This window comes from Struthio camelus, chromosome 1 (assembly GCF_040807025.1).
Source record: "Struthio camelus isolate bStrCam1 chromosome 1, bStrCam1.hap1, whole genome shotgun sequence".
NCBI classification, from domain to species: Eukaryota; Metazoa; Chordata; class Aves; order Struthioniformes; family Struthionidae; genus Struthio; species Struthio camelus.
The window spans coordinates 143589317-143604325 of record NC_090942.1 but is presented as its reverse complement, the minus strand read 5'-3'; positions in this window follow the sequence as shown (position 1 = coordinate 143604325).

Sequence of the window (15009 nt, the reverse complement as noted above, 5' to 3'; positions counted from 1 at the left end):
ATGTAATTTTTTTTTTTTTTGAATATGATATTTTATATTGATTTTCAGAAAAATAGCCTGTAGTGGGCATCTATTCTTGATGCAAATGTACTGAGGTAAGCAGTAATAAGATTCATTTGTTTTAAGACTAACACTGACCATTCAGTAAATTCATATTAAACACCCTATATAGTGTCTTTTTTTAAACAGAACAAAAGAAACACTTGCAGGGTGGGATTTTCCTCATCCTAGTGTCAGATTAATCTCAATGCAGACAGCTGAAATTAGAGCATATGAATCCTAACCCTGGAGCTGCTGAGCATAGTGTGCTTTGGATCAGGACCATATGTAGAAGGGCAAATGGGGATCTTTCTCTTATGGCTGTAAAACTGTGTGAGACTCTATAGCTGAGCCTCATCATAGAACAGATGCAAGCAATGAGAACAGAGTGCTGCAAATCACTTAACTTATGTACACCACTGGCAATTTTTTCAGTAGACATCTACATCAGCCATGGGTGCACAATACAGCCTTATTGGAACACTTCAGGTGCTAAATTTAAAATCCAGTGAGACATACACTAACCATGCCCTCCCTACATGTGATATTCATTAAGTCACAATTTTAATGTATCTCACTGAAAGCACTTTCCTTGCTCTTGAGTAATTCCAACTTGCAAGAACTCCTTCCATAATTTATCAAGCCTATTTTCTGAACTCTGTTCATTCTTGAAAACAGCTGAACTGTCTTTACTCAAAATGTCAGAGAGAACTTTCTGTTTCCCAGACCTCAGTTCTGGAAAATTTCAGGATCAAAAATAAGTTTCTGAAACATTAAACATTGTCATGGCAGGAATTGCTGTTCCATCTTTTGTGTAGAGGACTTACGAAATGGCAGTCCACTGACAGCCTACCTGAGAGAGGACTTAGTTGCCTGAAAGCTTCTAGGCAGCTGTCCAATAGGGCTATTTTCTCATGTTAGCTATGCCCGTAGTTCTTCATGTAATATTAAATTTTGCTGAATAATTCTACAGTACGACGCACACTGGCTAGGAATCATTATTCTAGGGGAGACAAATATCCCTCTCACAAATAGTGTTTCTTTCTTGCCTGGGTCTGCATACGCCTCCTTCTGAATTGTTCTCAAAGACGGCTGAAAAGTAAGATACCATGATAGGGATTTCTGAATAACATTCTGGTGGCCAGAATAAACACCCAGAAGATGAAGGAGGCTCAGTTTTAGGCTGCAGTCAGATTCAGGAAGATCGTATCCCTATCTCCGCAAAGACTGCTGTAACTGCAAAACTGTGTGGTCTCCTGGGTGAGAGCGTTTTCTCATCCTTCCTCTGCAATGGAGAGATGCAGAGTCAGGAAAGCTAGCGTAGGTGTCAGGCGGAAAGTAAACAGAAGAAACGGGATTTGAACCCAGTGGGTAAGGTACTCAAGTAAAAGCTCTAGGAATGTTCTTCCAAAATCTTCCTTGTGCAACAAGCTCCCAGGAAGGGAACAATCTTCCTTTTCCTTATTGTTCTTACTCACACTGTTTGTCTGGTTTCACACAAAGAACCTATAACCAAAGGTATACAGATTACAAAACATAACATATTGAAGACTTCTCCAAAACCTATTCACTTCACTAATTGTTCCAAAAGTAAAGGCATTCCAAAAATTTTGAGATAATTTCAGTTTGATACATGGACACTTACTACTTACTTTCATTTCTAAAGAACTCCCTATGAATTAGTATGAATATCTCTGTTAATACCAGAAGCAAGTTAAAACATGGGCTTTTTTTGTTCCAGATAGGAATAAAAGCCTAAAACAAAGGAATGTGTCTTTTAAACTCAACTTCTAATGTTTAAGGGTGCATTATCCTGGGCAAATAAACGTATAACATAGAATTACTGGTTCTGCATTGGGAAAAGGTATAAATACTACCAATATATATTAATTATAAATACTATTAGTGTAATTTTAAGACATTTTAGAGTTTTATTCTTAAATATATCCCCAGAGATCAAAATATTCCCATGTAACAACTAGTCACTCAAGCATGCATATTTTTCCCAGACTAACTGTACCAGCATGTGATACATACATGGATCCTTATCTTATTAAATGTTTCTGATATAACTGACAAACATATCTAGGAGGAGCTTAAGGCTTACCTACCTTCTTCCATTAGATTGCTGATCTTTGGGAACTGAGAAAAAAAAATTACTTAAAAAGATGTTAGTTTATGCTTGAAGAAAGATTAAGGATTTAATTATATATATATATATATACATCAATTGATGTTTGATGTGGACTTACCAGAAATGAGCTTGATCCAAAATTCCAGTCTGAGACAGCCACAAATTAGGGGAAAGTTTGGACTTCAGTCCAGAAATTTCTTATGCACTCAGAAGAATTAATGTTTGGATTATGCTCAGACATATTTCTTTGGCAATTTTAAGTTTCCTGCTTTTCTGAGAGTGAGCTGATGGAATGTGGTCATTTCTTGGCTTCCCTTTTCATCCAGAAGTTAGGATTTACATCTGTAGGTCTGGGCACAGTGAGTGGAATGCCCCTTATAACTTCAAGGGGAACTAGTTACAAGATAATTTACTGCCCATCAAGGATGGCATTAAAGTGTGTACTTGATTTGCAGACATAGCTAATCCCTTTGATTTTGCTGCATCAGGCTCCAAAGTAAGAGAACATATTTTCCCCCTTTTTCTCCTTTCTCCATTTAGAGAATAAATGAACTATTCTCTAAAGAATTAGAAAGTTAAGACAAAAATAAACAAATTTCCAGCTTTTTTTCAACATAAAATGCAATGAGGCTTAAAGTTATTCCAAAAGAGATGGACAAATCCAAAGTCAATATACTGATACAGAAGACTTTGAATTCCAGTGTGTTGCATCAGTCCATGATGGATTTTTTTTATTATTATTACTTTTCTATGGCTTATCAGAAAAAAAAGTAACCCTTTTTAATTTTCAGGTAATAAGCAACAGTACTCCTTAGTATCATTTCTTTCCTGCTATTTGATTCTCTGCTAGGTTTTTTTTAAAATTAGCTCATTATCATGATTGCTAATGCAGCCTAGAAAATGGGATCAAAGTGTAATGGCTTCAGTAACATCTCTCCAAGTTCATAAAACCTAAAAGCGTATTATTCTCAATAAATGGTATGTCCTATATTTATATAACTGTGTTGCGATTGTCCATTGATCCAGATGCATTATTAACATGTAAAGGTCTCATTCTGATAAGATATAGAAAAACAGCTTCAGTTTGCATTTGATTATTGTGTACACCTTAGTTTGCTCCTTCCAAATACTAATCTGCTATGTTAAATGATGCATAGTTTTTGTTTGATCAGTTGTTACAATTTCTCCAGCCTGAATCCCTGAAGAAATATTTTTTCCAAGTATGCAGGTGCCCTACATATAAGCTATGACTTAATATGAAATCCAAAGACAGCAGTTTCATTAATGATTTCTTTATGGCTACTGAGGAATCAATAAATCTCAGAATTGCAGTTCTATTTTTAAAAAGCAGTGATGATTTCTATGAAAATTTGGAGAGTTCAACACAAAGAAAGAAAGACAGAATGAAACACAAAACATCTAAAAGAAAAGTAATGCTACTTACAAAATTGCAATGTATAATCAAAAATGTTGTACTTATTAATAAAATCACTTACTTCAGGAATTTATCTATTCTGACTTGATGTTCCTATTGCAGTGAAGCTTTCTGTTTTTTTTAATGTGAAAATCCATTTTAAAATAAGTTATTTTATTCAAATAGTAATTTGGAAATTATTTGCGTCAAGCTAATGCTTCTATTTTGCAAGCCAACTCTGCATTTAGCCTTCAAGTAGAAAGCAAATGAAGAGGATTTAGGATTATGTTACACTAAAAATGGACTTTCAGCTGCAGACTCAGCTATGTTGAAAGCCTAGTAGGAGGGCAGGAAAACCTATTTTAGGTGTTTTGAAGCACTTCCAAATAATATCTGGATATAAAGAATTTTCAGAGTGGTTGATCAAATGCAGAAACAAGCAAACAAATAAATAATTAAATTTTGACATTATGCTAATTTCTACCACCGTTCCCCCTCACCCTGCCCCAAACTATATTATTATATTAAATGTGATTGTCTTTTAGTAATGCAAGAGTTCCATCAGGTTTTGTATAACAGATGTCCATGAGTCTACTTTTTGAATTTTTTAGGAGCAATAAAGGAGAGATGTTTCCTGAAAACGTTCACTTTCCCTCCTCTCATTCAGCCCCAAAGTGTATTTAAAATCATAATAATGCTCTTTGGCAATCTGAACAAAATCATCTAGAAATCTTATTGAAAATGCTGCCATTGCACAGGCTGATAAATAGCTTGACCACTATTTCCAACACTATCAAGAAGAGACCAATTTGGGGAAAATTATTTCCACTTCCAGTCTTAAAGATCTCAAATTTTGGGATGCTTTATTTAGCCATGCATCATTAATATGAGCTACTGATGAGATGCCATCACAAAGGGATGTTTCTCCAAACATTTGGAATTATAGACAGAATTATAGAAATAATATTGCCATACAAGAGAAACAGAATTCTCAGACATTTTACATTTTAGACATTTAAATCCTTTCTGGTGATGTTTAGGGTCAGGGTAGTCTATCATATTATCAGCCAGAAAGAAAATAACTTCTAACTGAAGGCTAACAGTTTTCTTTTCAGATATAAACAAAAATTAAGCCAACAAGAAACAAAATAGAACAATCTTTAAGAGAGTAGCAGTAGAAACTAAAGAATAGGGTTTCATGAGGGTTTCATGGAAAACTAGGTTGGAAAAAACCTGTCTAGCAATAATAAAGCACAGCTGTGATACTAAACAGATACATTGTCATTGTAGCTTACTTTCAAACAGTAAATTTTATTGCCCTTTTTGAATATGCTTTTTTTTTTTTTGCTATGATTTTTCAGAATTGAAGACAGCTTATTGGAAAATCTTGGTTTATAAAAAAATAGCATTGCAACTTTGGGGGCCTGTTTCAAAACTATTACATCACCACCAGATGTCTTTACTAAATTAGTTGTCCAGGTGGGATTACATAGTTAAATTTGGTTTGTAGTTTATTTCAGCTACCTCCTCATGATCTCAACAATCACTTTACATTTTAACCTGATTGTTGTCCAGGTTTGGATGTGCAAAATCCCTAAGCGCCTAAATTGCTTACTTTATACATGTATGTAAGTTCCCCTGGCCACGTTGACCCAAAAAACTTTCTAATCCCTGCCTGAGTCCTGTTGATATTTTTCTCTGCATATCCATCTTCTTAATTGTGACCACTCTGTCTGTAACATTTATCGAAGCCTTGCGGTTAGAGGACAACATAAACAGAGAGATGGAGATAAGGAGAGTCTGTTTTCTGAATGGCAATGTGTAAATTAGATTACAGTAGATATTAGTACAGGCTAAACAAGGATGGATAGATAGATGCCAAGTTCAGCAGATATTACAGTGAAGAGAGAGACTAGGCAGGCTGAAAAAGACAAGATCCCAATTCAGTAAGGCCAGCTTGTTAGAAAAGGGGAAATAAAGGGGTGTGGGAACACTTCAGAAAAATCTGGGGAGAGGTTTTACCTATCAGGCTTTCATATTTTCACTGACTAATACTTGACAAGTACGAGGCCAAAATGTCATAAGACATGAAAAATTTCAATCTATGTCTGTTTCCTTGGACTAACCGAGGAGATTTATTTGCAATCGTCTTTGGAAGAGGCTGATCCCAAAAATATTCCCAGTGTAAATAGCTTCACTGGGGTATCTGTGAATGTTCTCTTCATCAAGATGGCCTGGCCACCAGCTCCTTCCAGCTTATGTTTCTCACTGTATTCATCCATTTAACAGTCCTCAGATTGTAAAGTGCACAAACGCTTTTGGAGAATATATAAAATGGTTGACAAGGTTCCTCATACACCTGAAAATTTGTATGATTTTCCCTTTGGCAAGAAGGACTCCTTACTGTACCAGGAGTGGCTGACAATACCTAAAGGTAAACATACATCTGACACTCACCACAGGCTGCTAGGAATTACTAATTGCTTTCTCTCTTCAGTGTTTCCTAGAACAATGTCTCCTGGGCATCGTGTTGCAAAGAAATAGGTGGAAGCAGAGAACAGCTGTGTCCTCAGAGTCCTGCAAAATGGCTTTGTGACAATTTTGACGGACAAGTGTTATTTTGTGTGCGAGCAAAGAAAAAAAATGTTCAGAGAAGAACAGGGTGAAACCTGCACTGAGCAAGCATTAGTGAGTATCTTTCATGCCTGCGAATGCCCAGCCATTCGTGGCAAGCTAAACAGAGAGTCTATATACAGAGAAGGTGGTTATCTGACCTGGGAATATTGTGCTTAAATTAAGAGGAAACTAGTGAAAAGAAAGAGCTGACTAAACGTAAGTCAGCTGTCTAATTTATACAATTCACAATGGAGACATTTCTGAGTCCTGGGATATTCCACTTTTAGCTTTACTCAGATAAACTGACTAATATCTACTGTATAGGACAAAATGCTAGATTTATTATTCTTGTTTGCATTTTCTATGAAAGTCTCCATAGACCTTTCTCATTCACCTGTATACCAAGCAAGTGGTACCTTTTATATACCGCTGTGAGGGTCCTCTTCCCTTTCTAGAAGTTAGAAACTCTGACCCCATTACTGCATGTTCCTGCAAAAGTTCAAACTCTGGTTCTGCTACTGTACAGGATATGCATCTAAATGCTTCCTATTTACAGTATTCAATGTATTTAGGGTGTTGCACTGCAGGTATTAAATAGTCCCTGGTGGAAATGTGTTACATCTGATTTAACAACGGGGAGCGAGGAAAGATTTGAGTTATGCCCCTCATGACTATTTACCTGAAGATTGGGGATTTGTTACTGTTTCTCAAGAGCCATCAAACGTGTTATACCAGGCAGTCTACTATATTCTTTTCCTTTGGACTTCTTCTTAGCGTGTATAAAATACTACTTAACATGATTCTGCTGTATATGTTTGTTTTATATGTAGAGTTGCTTAAAGGTATTGAAATGAAAAGCTCTGAAAAACAGCCTAGGTGCTGCAAAAATGTTTCTAGATTTCAACCTGAAAAATCAGATTCAGCCAAAACCCAGAGTCTGCTTCAGACAAAATCCTGATGAATTCTTCTTGCAATCAGTGAATATTTCAGCTAGTAGAGATGTGTTTAAACACATGTTCATATAAATTGAAATTTGGACATTAAGCATTTTATCTTTTTGATTCGAGAGAACACTGTAACAATAAATCTAGTTAAAATCAACCTGGCTATATGCTAATCCATTTCTTATCCCATCCTTGCTAGCCTTTTGTACGCACTGGCAAAAGCCAACTAAATTTAACAGTCAGGTCAAGTTCCTGGTCAAAGTTCCTACAGGTCAAAAATAAACAAAGCAAAAAAAAAAAAGCAGATTCATAGAGGAGAAAAAAGTAATGTGACAGTGTTCCCATTGAAGGATAAGTGAGTAGAGCTCAGCCACTACTGGGTGACAAATTAGCCCTGTTAGACTTACGCATCACTCAGCATATGCATAACACCCCGCTTATCACCGCACAGCCGACTCCTCCTTGGCAGAGGCAATATGAGGACTCAGGAAGGAGCTCGAGTTGAGCAGGGCAGAAGAGAAGGACTACAGGCACAAGCACACAGGAAATCCAGCCTCCTTAGTACATTGCTCATAAGGAAACTTTTCTTCTTCTCAAGGGGCAAAGAAATGAAAACAACATCAAAAAAAATCAAGATGATAGTTTGACATAAACCAAAATACTTACAGTGTTTTGATTCAGCAAGAAAAATGAAAATCATTTGTTTCAGTTCCACCCCAAAAAAATTTATTTTCCAATTTTTCAGTTTGCCCACAGAACCAAACAATTCGTTATTCACACAGAGCTATGTACATTATGCAGCTGTCATCTATGCATTTGCCAAAAACAGCCATGCCAGAAACTCTGCCATAAAGTTCCACATTGCAGCACAACCAAAATGCTTACAGGAGGCGCTGCATATCACAGAATCACAGAATCACGGAATCGTTTAGGTTGGAAGGGACCTCTGGAGATCATCTAGTCCAACCTCCCTGCTCAAGCAGGGTCACCTAGAGCACATTGCCCAGGATCACAACCAGACAGGTTTTGAATATCTCCAGCGAAGGAGACTCCACTACCTCTCTGGGCAACCTGTTCCAATGCTCTGTCACCCTCACAGTGAAGAAGTTTTTCCTCATTGTTATATGACAATAACAGAGCAAAACAGATTACATCCCTGTACCATTATAGCAGATAATGGTCAAATATATTTATAAATCAGAGATATGATAACAATAACAAAAGCAAGTTCAGGAATTATTATTATATATAGTTTATAGAACAGTACTTTTAAAATCTGTTTTCTGAGCTTTTCTCTTTCTTCCTGTTTGCAAGCCCTGGGGGTGGCACTCAGAATGACAGGTTTACAGAAAATGTGATGAGTATGAAGATGTCAAGAGGACAGAAATAGAAGCCAGCAGAAATATTTTTCCATATAAATGAGCTAATATTAGTATTTTTATTTGCTGTGGATATAAAATCATCTTTGCTATTTTACCACTTAAGGCATAACAACGAACATTGTGCAGAAATAAATCTTTAGAGAGATTGTTTGAAATTTGTTAACACTATAAATTAATGTCAAAATCAGATTAAAATATCAGGGGAACTGGAATGTAAAAATTTTACAAGCTACTTGGAATAATAGATTTAAAATGTAATTTAATTGTGTAGATGCTGTGGCATGTGTGTATGTGCATATGCATCAGGTTTTTTAAACTTTTTTTTTTTGAAGCAAGTGAGTAAGAAAAGGCTATTTGTTTTGGGGCTTTTGACACGACACTTTAATATCTCAAGTAACCATTGCCACAAAATTTGTATATTTTTTCTACCAGATATACAGTATATAGCACTCCAAGACAGAACACATTGATCCAGTTATATTTGAAACACGTCGCAGCAGGTAAAAAAATCATCTCAATTATAGGAAAACAAAATCTCCTGATACATATATCTTAATTACGTGTGCTGTAAAACGTCACATCTAAATATTAGTGGGCATTCCTTTGCAGCAGTTATTAATAGCCTATAAAGGTCCATTTTACTTTTGAAAAAATGCTTACTGCCATTGAAGCCCTGGCCCTAGGCTGTATCTAAGTGGCTTCCAAATGTTTTATCAAGATGTTATCAATTTTAAAATTGTTATTGATAAATTTTATTTAAAAGTTGATGAATTAGCATAACAAGCTGTGCCCCATTTTATGATATTTTCTTTTCCTGTGTTTACATAAAATTTATGAAAGATTGGGTGAATTCAGCTAGTAAATAGCAGACTCAGGATGTTAATGCCAGACTTAGCCAGGTTGACAAACTGATTTCTTCAGAAATGTGTCTCTCTGTCTATCTGTCTGTCTAGTTATCTATCTAACTTTCTCTATTATTTCTGTGCGTATGTTGAGCGGAGTCAAAGTGGTTTCAAAAAATCTTAAAAATTTGAAACACTGTATTTTGAGCGTTGGTAATCTCTAGGTGATACTCTGATCTAAATGAAATGATTTTATACAAGAGATGATAGCTGCTTTAGAGTGCTCTGACATAGCAGAGACAGATAAACTTGTTGCCTAACTTCTGAACTCCACCAGAAGTGGAGAAGTGGGGAACAGCCAAGCCACAAGATTCAGCAAGCCCAAAAACCTAAAGCCCAGAATATGCATTCTCTTTTTGTGGATACAAATCTCAGGAATGCAATAAAAATGAACCTGGGCAAAATTATGGCTTTAGTAAAATTCAGATATGATGGAATCATCTTTGTGCTATAGAAGAAGATTAAGAAATTAATTCCAAATCATAGTCCTAGGTGACACTTGCTAGATTAAAAGTATCGAAAATGACATGTCCATTAAAGTCTCAAATTCTCATCTAAACACATGAAAAAAAGGAGTGCTTATAGAAAAGCATGTTATTTCCTTTAATATAGGTTCAATACCAACATTTTATTAAAATTGTTCTTCTTCACCAGTTAGCTTTTGACCTTATACTGAAATTATAAACCTGAATTTATAACTTCATAATATTACTGTTTTCTGGCAATTATACAATTATTGCTTCATGGTATGATGAAACACAAAGAATGTCAAGATAATTCAGCAAATTAATTAGAATAAATGTCGTGACAAGGGAACAAGAACACATCTTGGAACACTTATTTGTTAATATTTATATATTTATCCATTGGCATCCAGCTGTTCTCTTCTAGATCATTGGACTTTACCAGTGTGACAAGAATGATTATTTAGATAAAAGAATGTTCAGATAAAAATTTTTGATTTTGCAACTCTGCTCTGTAAAGTTGTTTTCTTAATAAAAAGAATGTGTGGGATCAGTTCGATTGTTCTCCTAACAAATGATTTCAGGTGAAATTATGCTGTTCGGTGTCAGTTCAAATCCTTCACACAACTTCCATGCATTTCAAATGGGGGGATATTCTTCTTTGTAGGGAAGTAGGGATGGCCTCATAACGTTTTGTTGATGAAAATAGACCACCTTTCTCTGACTTTCATTGCAGGAAAGAATTATACATTATGCCAATGCCTAAGGAACTGTAAACGCAGTTTCCATATGGTTCTAACTATGAATTGGTCTTCAAATGTGATAATTTATTTTCTTGAATATAAGCCATTTAAATGGGTTCTATTTAGAATGTCATATTAATTTTTCATTCTGGTTATAGTCTCATTGGTCCTATTTTGAGGAGTTTTCTTCAAAATAATAAAAAACCTAGCCTGCTCTTAATTTGCTTTTTGCTTTTACCTCACACAGGACAAAGCCTCTAACTTCCATTAAATGCTGATTTGACAAGAAAACGAATAGTGTTTTTTATCTCCATCTTTAGAAATTCAGTAATAAATTTATGGTGTATGTCAGGCTCTTCTGAAATGCAACCATGGGGCACAAAGATAAAAATCTGCTTACTAAGGAAAAATTATTAACAGACCATGAGAGAACAGCGTATAACAAAAGAGATTAAAAATAGAATCTGGATCTCATTTAATATCCCCACATCACAAATCGATTTTAAGCTTATTCTATGGGTTCTGGTACATAACTGGAAAAAAAAAATCTAATTTTTAACTCTTAACAGCAACTAAGGCAAAAACTTCATGTCCTGTGTATGATATGTACATAAAGTATGAATAAAAATGTGCATTGCATGTGTACAATTTTTTATATACATGTATGTATGTATGTGTGTATGTATGTATTTCTAAGTAGCTTAGTTTAGCATTTCTGTTTCAAACATACTGTTGACGTGATCTGTCACAAATTATCTTCTGTCTTATAGCAATTCAATATAATATAAATAACTGGAAATACCATATCTTAAACCTGTAGCAACAGAATGTGAATTAGATCCTCCCTGTTCTTTATGGGAATGTACTGAAAAACAACCTTCCAATACTTTATGCAGTTGTTTAGCAATATGAAATGTTGATTGATTTAAAAAGTATTTAATAACAAGCAAAACAACCAAAAAGAGCTTTAATAAAATTATTCCTTTAAAACTGGGAAAACATAATAAAAATTAACATGCTATATTCATTATTTACTTGCATACTTAGATAATATGACATAATTCTGGCTTGTGAACAAGAAAGAAATGAATATTTGAAATATTTGAGCAGAAATACATTGTCCCATATAAATTCAATTAACTCCAACCCAAGGGTCAGGTATCTGCCCCAAATACTTGCTGTAGCTAACAGCCTCATGACTAAGCTTACCAAAAGACAATTTAAACAATTTTGGCTGGAGTTATTCCCCAGACACACTTAGGCCTATTTCATTTTGTTACTCTCCCTCTCTCTCATTTTCTGTCTTTCGTACCTGAATCCTGGTATGGTTCGCTGAGCTAGGAGATAGAGTTTTATTTGAGAATTAAGATTTAAAAAATTTTCAAAATGACTATATTGCTGCCAATTTTCTGTTGTTAGTAGGGGCTAAGCAAGAGAAGAAAATTCAAAAGCAAGCACAAAAGCAGCTAGGGAAGCTAGAATGTAATTAATTAAGCAATACAAATGTCTGGACCGCAGCATCCGGCCAAAGTATGTGAAAAAGGCTGATTTTTCAGAGTGGAACAGTAGATCGGCATTGCAGCCACCTTCTGCAGCTGCAGTACCAAGGTGATAGTTTGGCTGAATTCTTCCTGGAATAGTTCAGATACATGGCGTGAGTTTTTAGTTAGATCACGGCATGATGAAATTATGGGAGAGTGCCGAAATCAAAGCATTTAAATAATGATGGCAACAAAAGTAGCTGTACTGTTTAACTCAGTAGAATTATTATAACCAAAACAATCTAATCTTTGCATAATACATAACTTCACTTAATAATGTGAGTCCTATAAAACCAAAGCCCTTTTGCCAATAAAATGGCAGCCTAGCTAGCAACATATGATTTTTATCAATAATTAGCAAAAGTGGGTTTGGAGGGATTTTGTTACCACCACACCGTTAAAAGAGTTAGTGTTATCCCTTTTGGCCTTACACATTCTGCCAACTCTTTTCTTGTTAAAACTGGCCTAGGTGGAGGAGAGGTTGATATCTGTAGCAGAAAACAGAGTGCTATAAATTATGTCAACCTGACAGACGGATCCCTCACTTCTCTCTGTCCACAGATATGAGTAAACAGCACTTTCCAGAACTGAGCTAATAGTGAGAAAAAGGCTAAACAGGACCTTGTCTGAATCATTTATGGAAATTAGTGAATTCTGCGTGCCAGAATGGGGCCAGGTCTCTCATGAATATGTATTGAAATAAGTAAGAAGCTTCCTACTTTGTGGATTTAAACCAGCAGATGAAAGAGTATCTGCTGAAGGAAGCACAAAGATACTTAACATCTTTTAGTATCAATAAAGGGATAATAAGGGAGAATAAAGAAGAAGGTCTTAGGCATAAAGGATGCTGTCAAGCTCACAGCTTAGGGCCATATCCTAAGAATATCCTTGTGACTTACAGGACATATTCTCACTTTTCTGTCTTGACTTGTGATTCATAGCAGATAACTTTATCAGCAAGTAATGAGGTCTCATAGTGAGTGTAAGCAACAAAGTGCAAGGGTGACTTGCTCTATTATTTGTGAGCTCCAGGATTCTCAGATGGAAATTATCCTAATTCTCACTGGAGGCATACCCTGCCTGCTTGCAGTCAGTGGGGAAGAAGAGAAGCACTGCTGGTGTGGCTTACTTGGTCTATTTTAGATGCTTATTTTACAAGAGGAAGAATAGCATCCCTAAAAATGTCTACAATGACTGGTTCAACATTGTGTGGGGTGAGTCTGGCAGTTAAAGATTGCCACAGAACTCTGCTAAAACAGCCCCCTGATGTTTTAGCTGTTAAAAATTTAGTAACTTACAGTTTTAAATGAACTTTTGCTTGAAGAACATACAGTTTACAAGAACATGGAAGAAAATCAAGAACATGTGCTTTTGTCCTTCGAAAATTATCAATTGAAATGTTTTCCTTAGTATTTTTGATTCCTTTCTTTTTTCTTGCCTTTGGCTTTTTCAGTTCTTTCCCCAAGCTACTCTCCTGAAGGGTAAATAAGACTGTAAAGCTCTCTCTCGGTTGGAGGAAACAGAGGCAAAGTGGAGAGCAGTAGCTGTTGTTTTCACTCATTAAAAGTAATGAAATTTTTGTTTTATTTTTTGTTAAAAGTAAAAAAAAGTGCACTTTTAGAGAGTACTGAAATTCAGCCCAGCTGTGTAAACACTTTATAGCACCTTTAAAACCTACTACTATAAAAGATATGATTCGAAATTAGATTGCTAATATATGATATGGTGTGCCTCGGCATTGCCATGCAGAAGGCTGAATGGTTTCCCTCTATATTGTGAAAAAGTACGGAAAAGCATGAGCTGTCACTATCCCAGCTAGTGGTGTCCCCCCGGTGTCAGTACTGGGTCAAGTCTTGTTCAATGTATTCATCAGTGACCTGGAGGAAGGGACAGAGTGCACCCTCAGCAAGTTGGCTGATGACACCAAACTGGGGGGAGAGGCTGACACACCAGAAGACTGTGCTGCCCTTCAGAGGAACCTAGAAAGGCTGGAGAGCTGGGCGGAGAGGAACCTCCTGAAATTCAACAAAGGCAAGTGCAGGGTCCTGCACGTGGGGAGGAATAACCCCAGGCACCAGGACAGCTTGAGGGTTCACCTGCTGGAAAGCAGCACTGCGGAGAAGGCCCTGGGAGTGCTGGTGGACAAGAAGTTAAGCATGAGGCAGCAATGTGTCCTTGTGGCCAAGGAGGCCAATGGGATCCTGGGCTGCATTAGGCAGAGTGTTGCCAGCAGGTGGAGGGAGGTGGGTGCTCCTGCCCCTCTCCTCAGCCCTGGGGAGGCCTCACCTGGAGTCCTGTGTCCAGTTCTGGACTCCCCAGTACAAGAGAGACATGGCACTATGGGACAGAGTCCAGCGGAGGGCTGCAAAGATGATGAGGGGACTGGAGCATCTCTCCTCTGAAGAAAGACTCCAAGAGCTGGGCCTGTTCAGCCTGGAAAAGAGAAGACTGAGAGGCAATCTCATCAATGTCTACAAGTATCTGAAGGGAGGGTGTCGAGAGGATGGGACCAGACTCTTCTCCGTGGTGCCCAGTGACAGGACAAGAGGCAATGAGCAGAAACTGAACCACAGGCAGTTCTGTCTGAACCTGAGGAAAAACTTGTTTCCTGTGAGGGTGCCTGAGCACTGGCACAGGTTGCCCAGAGAGGTAGTGGAGTCTCCTTCCCTGGAGATATTCAATACCCATCTGGATGTGATCCTGGGCAATGTGCTCTAGAGGACCCTGCTTGAGCAGGGAGGTTGGACTAGATGATCTCCAGAGGTCCCTTCAACCTAAACGATTCTGTGATTCTGTGATTCTGTGATTCTGTGATTCTCTTACTTGGCTA